Here is an 11,333-nt window from a genome sequence, read left to right on the forward strand (position 1 = left end):
AAAAAAAAAAAAAAAAAAAAAAAAAAAAGAAATAAAAAACAGAAACAGTAGTATATTCTACCATTATCTAGTACTAGCTTAAGTAAGAGTACCCTCAAGTTACTGACACCCAAGGCTCCTTTGCAATTATGGAATAACCATAGAGCAAAGGGTCTCAACCTTTTTAATGCTGTGACCCTTTAAATACAGTTTTTTATGCTGTGGTGACCCCCCCAACCATAAAATTATTTTCATTGCTGCTTCATAACTGTAATCTTGCTACTGTTGTGAATTGTAATGTGAATATCTATGTTTTCCAATGGTCTTAAGAGACCCGTGTGGAAAGGTCAGTCCGCCTTCCAAAGGGGTCATGACCCACAGGTTGAGAACCAGTGCCATAAGGCTTGCCTAAAGGTACAGTTTCATTGGGACACTGAGAGGTTTATATCCAACTGGTCTGACTCAGGAATCTTTATTTTTTAAACAAGCTTCTTGTTGCTCAAAACTACACTCTGAAATTTTCTGCTGTGGAAGGTGGGGCTGGGGACACAGAACAAGGAGATGCTTCTTCTGTAGGTGGGACAGTGAGCAGAGTGAAAGACTAGTGTCACCTGGCCAGCTGACACACGAGTATGCCTGAAGAGTGTCTACATGAGTAGCTGCGTAAAAAAGTAAGTGTAAAGATCAAACTTAAGCCTAAATGGTTGACAGCTCCAGAAAATGTCTTAGAGACATGGTCAGTTGGGGCTAGAGAGTGCAGAGGTTAAGAATGCTTGCTGTTCCTGTAGACCTGAGTTCAGATCCCACCACTCACATTGGACAGCTCACAATGACCTGGAATTCCAGCTCCAGGGGATCTAATACTTTTTTTCTGGCTTCCTTGGACACCTCCACATGTGTGCTTATATGCACACAGACACAAATATACATGGAATGAATGAATGAATGAATGAATGAATGAATGAATGAATGAATCTTAAGTGGTCAGTAGGAAATCCACAAATTTTACTGACCAGTTAGTGTTTTCCAGTGACTGACAACATTCTACTAGTTATAACCCTTAGCTTACCTTGAATGGGTAAGAAGTGAAATTTGCTTCTTCCTTTCCTTAGAGAAATCTAGGAGTTCTTCTGAAGCAATGTTGTAAGGAGAGGAATGAGGATGAGGTTTTCAACTCTCATCTTCCATCTGCCACCTTATCTGGAAGGGGCATCTGAGCCTAAGGGATTCAGAAGGGGTGAAATGTACCTTGGCCTAACTTCCTCTGGCTAAAGGGTGATCTTCCACAGTGTGAGATGGCAAAACTAAGGGACATCTTACACATACAACGGGTCAAACTCTTGGTTTTAGTGCTGGAGAAATGTCTCAGCAGTTAAGAGCGAAGGTTGCTCTTCCAGAGGTCCTCAGTTCAATTTCCAGGATCTACATGGCAATTGACAACTGTCTGTAGTAACTCTAGTTCCAGGTGATCCTACACCTTCATGCAGATATAAATTCAGGCAAAACACCAACGAACATCATCAGATAAAGATAAATAATCAATTTTTAAAAACTCTTGGTTCTAGGGAAAAAGTTGATTTACTCAGGAGTTGAGAGAGAATGGCTTCCTATCAAAAATGATGGATCTTGGACTTTCCAGTCTATTGTCTTCTTACAGCCTAGACAAAGGAAGAATGAAGGCAGCCTCTCTCTAGCACTGGCACTACAGCACCTTCAGTCCTGAGCAGGCAGAACTGTGTGGAATGTGCCCTCCTTTCTGGGAGAGCTCTTCTCCCTTTGAGAGTTTGCTTAACCTGTGCATTAGACTTGTGTAGCTCCACCCTGAGTCTCTGAGAATAGATCCCCATACTCCCCACCCCCACCTACAAGGGTAAAGGATCACCACTTTTCTCATGGAGGTTGACTGCCATCAGAACCCTGGAAGGACCACAAGAAATGACCCTAAGTCTATTTCATTGGGTAGAGCAAGTACAAAAAGCAACAGACATGAGATGGCCTGACTTTGGTTTAATATTTCTGTTAGAAGGTTTATGTCTTCTCTTTATTAATTATCAACCCTTTGTGTGTTAACCCTTTGTCATATGCTATAGATTTTCTTACCAAAGGCTTGGGGTGTGTCTGGTGGTAGAATGCTTATCTAGCATACAGAAGGCATTAGTTTGAGCCCAGCATTGGAAAAAAAAAAATTCTCAGCATACCATTCTCTTTTTATTTGTTTGGCATGTAAGAGATGGATTTCAATATTTTCAAAGCTACTTTTGGTTTCTATCTTTGATACAGTGTAAAGGCCTTGCACTCATATTTTTAAAAGATGAGTACACAGGCAGATACCAATTTGATGCCTATATACTAATCACTTATACTTTGTTGCTTAAATTGTTTTTATGTATTTAGATGTTTTGCCTGAATGTATATCTGTTTATCACATGGACACAGTGCCTATAAAGGCCAGAATAGGGGTATCATGTCCCCTGGAACTGTAAATACAGTTGTTAACTATGTGGGTGATGAGAATCAAACCCAGGTCCTTGGGAGAGCAGCCAGTGCTCTTACTGGTGAGCTGTCTCTCAACTCCTAATTCATTGCTTTGACAGGTTGTATGTACATGTTTAGCATTCACAAATCCCTGGAGTTCCATGCCCAGTATCGATGATGGTGATGGTGATGGTGATGATGTGTTGACTTATTTTTAAAATAAGAAATAAATTGACAATTATATGGCTCATTCAAAGGAGTATGCAGTGAAGTCTTTCTCCTACCCTCATCCCCAGCCATCTAGTCCCTCTTCATATAAGCAACCAATTCTATTCATTTCATGGATATTTTTTTCAGAGACACATTTTTATTCCTTTTCTATTTTATGTGTGTTGATGTTTTCCCTCTATGTATGTCTGTGTGTGTGTGAGAGAGAGATCTTGTAGTTACAGACAGTTGTGAGCTGCCATGTGGGTGCTGGGAATTGAACTCAGGTCCTTTGTAAGAGCATTCGGTGTCCTTTACTGCTAAGCCATCTCTCCAGCCCTTCCGAGACACCTTATACACGAACAGTTCATGTCTCTCCATATTTTTAACCCAATGGTAGTTTGCTAGTCAAGGTCTATGGCTTTTGTGTTCTTTCCTCTATTGTGTGTTAAGATCTGCACAGCCAACTTCCGAAACTTCATACTGTTCTACTATGTACACTTTCCAAATTGACTTTACTGGTTCCTGTTCATGGTTCTTCACCTGTTTCAAATGTTTGCTAATAAATACATACATACAAATTTTTACCCATTAAGAAATTCCTTGAAGCTGGGCAGCAGTGGCTCATGCCTTTAATTCCAGCACTCAGGAAGCAAAGGCAGGGGAATCTCTATGATTTTAAGACCAGCTTAGTCTACAGAGCAAGTTCCAGAACAGCCAGAGCTACACAGAGAAACCCTGTCTCAAAAAATAAAAAATCTCGAAGTGAAATTACTAAGTCAAAGTGTGTATGTGCTGACATTTTCAACGAATTTTGCTAAATTGCTCGTTTTAAAAGCAAAACAAGGTAGATATGTCTCTGTGTCCTCGTAGTTCCAGCACTCAAAAGGAGAGAAGGTCAAGAGCTCGATCCAGAGGCTGGAAAAATGGTTCAGTGGTTGTGAGCACCTGCCTCTGCTCTTTCAAAGGTCCTGGGTTTGATTCCCAGTACCCACATGGCAGCCAACAATTGTTTGTAACTCCAGTTCAAGGGAATTTGATCCCTTCTTTTGAACTCCTTAGACACCAAACAAGTGGTACACGTATCTACATGCAAACAAAATTATCATATACAAAAAATAAAATTATTTTCAAAGGAAGGAATACAAGGCACAGTCTGGGCAATAAAGGCCCTGTCTCAAATAAAACAAAAACTCATCTTGAATTTCTATCAGTAACTTACTTATCAGAGTTCCTGTTTCCTTACACCATTACCAAATCATTGGGATATTAAAGGTTTGTTGTTTTTTTTTTTTTAATCTGGTAAGCAGAAATTTTCATCTTTTATTTACCCTTACAGCATCACATAAAATGTCATTTTCCCCTTATCTGATCTATTTCACAGCTGATAACCGGTACAGAAAAGACAAGAAACTGGTAGTCACATCCCTGTGAATGGCCAAGGTCAGGTACCCAACACTTTTCCTATAGTATGCTGTTCCTCACAGAACTTATGGAACTCAGGCATCCCCTGATAGACATAGACTTAACATTTTTAAAAAGCACAAAAGCTTTTTGATGTCTGCTTAGAGGCCTCCTCTTTAGTGGTCTGATACCAAGACCACATTTCTATAGGAATTCTCCTGAGAGCACCCCCTTTGGAAGCAGAGGGAGGGCTCTGATTACTAATCTGATCTGACCTCGCCCTGAGCATTAGCTTGGATTCAATATCTGGGAAGCAGTAGGGTGGTGTTGTTTTTAATTTCCCTGGGACTTATTTCTCTGTGGCCACCCAGGATCTCAGTATTGATCAACATGATGGGGGCAGGGGAGTATGTTTCCCCTAGGTTTGAGCTTTATATAGAAGATTTACTGGGGCTTGGTGAAGAGAACTCTAGCTCGAGTGCTCCAAAACACACACACACATACACCTCATGATGAACCTATGAGGTAGATATCTTTATTGACTGTTTCATTGATGAAAGTGAAGTTCAGAAAGATTAACTGAATCGCTTAGGGTCTTGCAGTGTATCAGCAGCTACATGGAAAGCACAGTGTAGACCTGAACTGAGAATATTAAGTTGCCTTCCAGCCTCTTCCTCTGCCTCTATTCATTGTAGTTAATGATTTGATTCCCATCAGGCCCTCTAAACAGAAAGTCAGGGATTTTACCCATCCAGCCATCACAGAGTTTTTGAGCCCAACCTCTTAAATGCCTCTTCTCCTCAACCTTGTTCCTTTCGCTAAACTTGACTATCTCCTTTCTTCAGTTAGATACAGTGCCCCCAAGAGTTAGCTTTCCAGTCAGATAATGAACCTCTTGTCCCAGATTAAGACCTGGTTCAACAGCTACTCCCCACAAGAGAGGTCCAGACTCAGTATCTTGTGAACCTTGCAGAACATTGCAGAAACTCTCTTGCCAGCCAATGGTGCCCTACTCTAAACTACTATCATTGTTCTTTCTTCCCCTTTCATTTTCTTGCACAAGTTGCTTTCTCTGCCTGGCATGTTCATTCTTCCTTGACCTGAAAAGCTCTTCAGAAAACCAAAATCAACCTGAGTAGCTGGTTGGACACTACGGTATGGTTAAGGCCTCTTTCCTTTATTCTGAGAACAGTGTGAGCAAACTTATAGTCCTCTCAGGTTGTTTGTAGGAGGCTCTCTCTCTCTCCATCACCAGATTGAAGAGCACCTTCTGTTAGCTACTTAGCCTTGTATCTATCCACAGCACGATGCAGTGCACACAGGAACTGCTCAGTGGGTTGGTGGAAGATTTAGAGGACAGGACAAACTGAAACAAAAGAAGCAAGGTTAGTGGTTTTTGTTGTTTGTTTGTTTGTTTTATTGCTCAGTGGGTTGGGTATTGTTAAGCTTAAATGACTCACTGTCACTGTCTCAAGCAAAATGGTAGTAGGATACTTTTTCCAAAATAAGTTAATTTCCACCCAAAATAAAGACGACAAAGAAGACTGAGGGAAGGAAGGACATTCTAGGACTTTGACAAAGGCTGAGTAATGTAGCTTATCCAAGTAAAGAAGCATTTCAGCCAGAGAAAAGGGCACAAAGGGGACTAGGCCAAAGCTTTTGTAATGTACAGAGAGCATTTACCACTCCGGAAGTGATGTAGGAGTGTGTTACCACCAAACGAACCTGGTGCAAACAATTCCAAGGCTCAGGACTGTCTGTAGAAACTGCCAGTCTTTCCTTTATACTACTAAAATGAACGTTCCAAAAAGCTGAAGTGAAAATGCTTACTAGTCTTGCTGCTGCATTAGACAGGAAGACGTCGGGGGGTGATGTAGATGATGTACGGACTTTTACTGTAACGTTAAACTGAATTCAAGTTTACTCCAAGTTCAGTGGCAGCCTTGAACTACTTACTCCTACGCAGAGAGCTGCAGGCAGACTTGGGGTCAATAAGAAACCTTGATTGTTCTTGCCATGCCTTCAGAGAGAGGGCTTCCCTTTCTAGGAATAGAGTGTCACTGGGGTAGGAAGGAGAATGCAGGGTCACAATGGGTCAGGGGACAGCGTGGGTGCAGGTTTGCTGTGAAGGTCCATGTTGGTGGGCTGCAGCTAGGGCTCAGAAGTAAGTGGTGGCCTTCCCTTCGGGTGCCTCACAGAGATGTCCCCGACCTTCCCCTCCGGCTTGCCTGGAGCGCTATCTTTGTCGCTGCTGGGCAGGCGCAGGACTGTGTGTCGCCCCCTCCCTTAGCGCTCACCCGGAGCGCCAGCGTCTCCTCCGCTTGCGGTTTCTGGTCGGCTCCCAGCTGGCCCAGACTTGCTCTAAAGAAGGAGGAACCGCTGTCGAGCGAAAAGTGCACACCGGGTGATTGATGAACTCTTAATAGGAGTAACCTTTCCCGTCCCCCACCCCAGACACACACACAGAAGAACCCCACTCCCCATCCCGCCTCCAGGGCGGGCGCAGAGGACGCGGCCGCCAGCCGGTAGGGTGATTAACTCACCGTTTGTCTTTCCCGGAGAGTTCCAGGTGGACGCGGGAACACCGGCAAGCGACTGGCAGCCGGGTCAGCGCGTGCGTCCTGTGGTCGCGCGGACCAAGCCGGCTTTGTGCCGAGCGCCCGACCTCCCGGGCAGGCGGCCGCTATTGTTCCCGCGGGCGACCGGGGCTCTGAGACTGGAAACCACACCAGCCTCCTACTTAGAGTGACCCTAAGGTCCAGGGACCGAATTAGGGCTTCCTTTGTGTTCTGCTGCCAGCCGCAGTGATGGCATCGGCGCTGCTCCAAGAATGGCAGACGGGAGTGAGGAACACTGGGACCAACTCCCCAAAGCTCTCCTGGTGTGACCCACTTTCCTGCGCGGTCCAGAGAAGAAGGTGGGGAGGGCTAGGGTATTTGTAGGCCAAGGAAGTGAACAATAGAGCCATTAAAGGGGCTTCCAGACTCCTTTCTTTAAGAAAGGGCCTTGCCCACAGGCTCTCCAGGCCTGCTTTTAGTCTCTGCTCCCTTGGTCCATCATCTGTACCAAAAGCTTTCCGTGAATTCTGACTTATTCCGAGATCTCCTCTTCCTCTGGTCCTCTTTAAAGTTAAACTTCACTTTGGTAATTTTTCCAGACCTTATTGAAAAATGAGCCAGACTAGCCAAAGGAACCAAAGTGTTTTTGCCACGGGTTGTGTATGTAGCTTAGTGGTAGAGTATAGATTTGCCATCTGCCATATTTACCATTAGTTCAATTCCCAAGTTGTTTTTAAAAGTAGTTATCGTAAGATGAAGAACGCAAAGAAACTTGCAATGGCCTCCAACCCCACAGACCTGATGAGATGGCATGGTGGCACTTATATCTCTCTGCAATGGCAAAAGATTGGGCACCCTTGGGTATTGGGCCTCTTGCCAGTGGGAAATCTGTTCAGTTTGCTTCACACTGGACCTGACCTAAAATGGATTGTCTTTGAACTTTGCAACTAGACAAGCAGGATGTGAGACCTGAGGGAAATGTTTAAGGAAGGGCTTCAGGTCAGGTTTATAAATCTGTTTGACACCGACCTCGGACCCCAAAGGTAAGAGCATTTGTAGTGGAGTAGAAAACAAGGTAAGCGATCTCATCACATCTTGTAGCGCCCCACAGCAGGAAGGGCAGAGGACTCACCTATCTGGTCCTTTGCTATCCATCCAGGCTTCCTGAGAGTTGAAATCTAGAAGAGCCAGCCCTTTAAAGTGTGGGTTAGGTAAGGCTTGACTAGGGACAACTCAGTCTCAGTTGGTTAAGTGTCTCAACGCCCAAAGGTCTATTGACCTAAGTTCTAAATATACCCTATCTGGGAGACTGCGATGCCCAAAAATGATGAGACAAAATCTGGGGGTAGTGGTGGTGGTGGGGAGTCTGGGCTTCCTGACTCTTGCATACTCATATACCTCTGTTGCTATTTTCTTTAAGTTTCTCAAAGAAGGACCAAAGTTTTGTCAAGAACTCCCAGATGAAGACCTTCCTAGACCTGTAAACTGGGATTACTCAATTCTTGACTTCACAAGAAAGTTTCAACCAGTTCTTCTGGTAAAGTCAAAACAGACCTGCAACAATCCCTTGAATATTGAAGGTGTAAACAAGCTTGTACACCCCCCCCCCATCAAACAAATGGAAGGAAGAGTTAGCTTCTTTGTTATTCAACCTCCTCTCCCTTCTCCTCTGTACCCTCTCTAAAGGAAAACCTCAACAGATGGAGAGCCAGGGCTTCCAAGCCTGGTGGCTGAAGAGAGCACTGCACCTCACTGTAGTGGTACCCAGTGAGGGAGAAAGGACAGAAGCTAGTGTAGGAAAGCACTATCCGTTAGTAGTTCTTATAGACAGAAATTTGAAAACTCTTGTTCAGCAAGGTTAGCATTCTCTGGGGCCTCAGAAACCAATTTAGCTGACACATCTCTGACAGGGACTGGGCTTGGGGTTGAACCAAGGGGAAGTACAAGCTCCACATTCTCTTCCTCTCTCCCATTTGAAAGCCTGTACAAAGAAATGGTACAAATGGATGGTTAATTTAATGATTCTATCAGAAGCAGATTTTTCTCTGTCAGTTCCCTGGATGAGGTTGGTCTGAAAGCTAGAAAGCAGAGTATGTACTTGATCTCACTTTCTTCTCTTCTTTTCTCTTCTTTTCTTTTCTTTTCTTTTCTTTTCTTTTCTTTTCTTTCTTTCTTTTTTTTTTAAACCACCTTAGCAGTGGCCAGGGCTACTCTCAGCATTTTCCATGGCAACTTCCCACCCTCTGGCTTGCCCAGTTGGGTCTATGCATTCCACTCCAGAATGGATCCCGAGGTTTCCCGGGATGCGAGGAAAACGTTTCCTCTTCCTCCACGCCCACTTCCATTTGCACCAGGGCCATATCTCTGCCTGACTGCCATCCTACCTTAATCCATATTTGATTGTCTGGACAGAACAACCAGGGAGGCCCAAATGACTGCCACCCGTGAGTCATGCTCAAGGACCTGACCCCTTTCCTTTAGATCTAATGTCCTTCAACGCTACCGGAGATCTACAATCTGCCCAATCTCCCCTATCACCCCACCCCGCGCCCCAAAAGCTATGAAGAAAAAAGAGGTCTGACCAAGACTGGAACAAAGTCATCCTGCCCCGTAGACCTCCCAAGACCAACGCCCTCCGGAGGGGCCTAGGTACTCCTCCCTTCTGACACCTATTCGGTTGTGGCTAATGCTGTCTCTGCAGAGGACCAGAAAGGAAGCCGCTGGCACAATGGACTCTGGGCTTCGGGTAGACCTAACTGCTTTGGGGCATCCATAACCGGGCGGTGAAGCCTCTGGGGGCAGAGAAGCGCCGTGGGCGAGAAGATTCTCGTGAGAGAAAGACAAGCTAGGGGATGCTTCCCTACCCATGCCAACTTCCCGCGTCTAGTCTTGAAGCGAGAGCGGAGGCCTAAGACCCGGGCGCCATTGCTGGCCAGGCTCCCCTCCCCCACACTTCTTTCTTTGCTTCTCGAAGACCCGGGAGGGAGGAGGCGGCGGGCGCCTCGGTGGATAGAGCTGCTATTGTGACCTTCCCGGGCTGAGCGGGGAACCCAGCGGAGTGTGTACTGCCCGCGGTGGCGGGGGAGGAGGTGACTGTGTGCAAGCCTCGAGTGCAAAGGGGGTGGCACCGGCAAATAAATAAAGGCTTGCAATCTCGGGCAGTTGGGCCCTTCAGAGGGCGTTTGGTTGTGTTTAGACTTGGGTGCTTCCTAACACTAATTGCAGGCTCAAGAGGAGCGGAATTTATGGCGAAGGCCAAGGCGGCTTGTTTATAATTTATGAAGTTTTAAATGGTTGTGCCGCGGGCCCAGCTCTCTCGGGCGGGCGGCCGCGTGGGAGTGTGCCCTCCCAGAACTCGCCACCGCCCCCACCCACGCTAGGAGCGGCTGTGCCTATCACGTGACTCGCGTTAGTGGCAGGAAAGAACCGAGCAATTCTCTGAAGTCTCCAAGAACTTCAGAAGGTAGGCAAAGCCGGCAGGTTTGGTCGAAGCGACCCCTCCCCCTTCTTCCAACATCCTCCCTCCACCGCGGGGCCTGCGAGGCTGCGGCTGCCTAGAGAGTGGGAACCCCCAACCTGACACTTCCTTAGAGCCTATGTGTGAGAGGAAGCTGATGTCAGCCGGGCTAGACACTGTTTAAAGTCTAATCCATGAAACCCTAAGCCACAGATGACACTTGGGGTTTTGCAGACACCCGCAGACTCAGCAGATCCTCCTGCGGTAACACACCGCGCTGGGAAACGCCTGGAGCCATGATGCATTATGTATTTTTATTATTATTTATGGTATGAAGAGGAGATGAGAGAAACCGGGCTGAATCTAAACAGCCTGACAATTCATCTATTTAATATTTAGCCACTTAAGAAAGGTGGCTGTGGTGCCCTACGAGGCAGCTCGCATTTCTTTGATTTCCGTAATAGCTTAAAAAATAATTTCTTACAATTATAAATTCTGCCTATGAATGCAAGTTTCAGAGAAAACAATGTTAAGCCTCGAGAGTGGGTAAAATATGCCTTCGATTGAAGTCATTTATTCTGTGGATACAATTCTACAACATATATACTTTAAACTTGCTCAGATAGAGTGAAATTTAGCAAAAGGATATCCCCCTCCCACCCCCAGCCTAACATGCCATTTTAAAAACAGCACAAAGGAACAAGGAAACTAAAAATTATTTTGAGCCATCGTTACTGGGCGAAACACAAACATCCAAAGAGAAAACGATTGCTGTTGCATCCGAAGAGTAGACGTTATTTCCACACAATGGGAATTTCACCTCGTGTCACCAGGCTATGGGAGTGGGAGTTGCATATTTGCCAAAAGCAACTAGAGATGCGTGGGAGGACTTTGCTGAAATACAAAATAATTGAACCTTGTCTGAAGGCCTTTTTACCAAGTGCCCCCTTCTATAGAAGTGGGGGTAAGTGCTCGACCCTAGCTAGAGCCACACTAATAATATTTACAAAACGATTATAAATTCTGTAGACTTTTTGCCCGTTTTGCACAAAGAAACAGAAGTAAGCAAGGTGTTTGTTTATACATGTTAGGTTCCATTAATGAAGTTTTCATTATTTTACATTGTGAAGGTTTGTTTTCTTTAGAAATGAACTACTATAAAGGAAAAATTTGTGAGCACTTCCTAGAGGGGAAAAAAAAGCTCCATGCTTGTTCTACAGGATCATTTCTTTGTATACCACAGCGCCTTAGCT

The sequence above is a fragment of the Grammomys surdaster genome, unplaced genomic scaffold (genome assembly GCF_004785775.1).
Source record: "Grammomys surdaster isolate TR1022 unplaced genomic scaffold, NIH_TR_1.0 136, whole genome shotgun sequence".
Taxonomy (NCBI): domain Eukaryota; kingdom Metazoa; phylum Chordata; class Mammalia; order Rodentia; family Muridae; genus Grammomys; species Grammomys surdaster.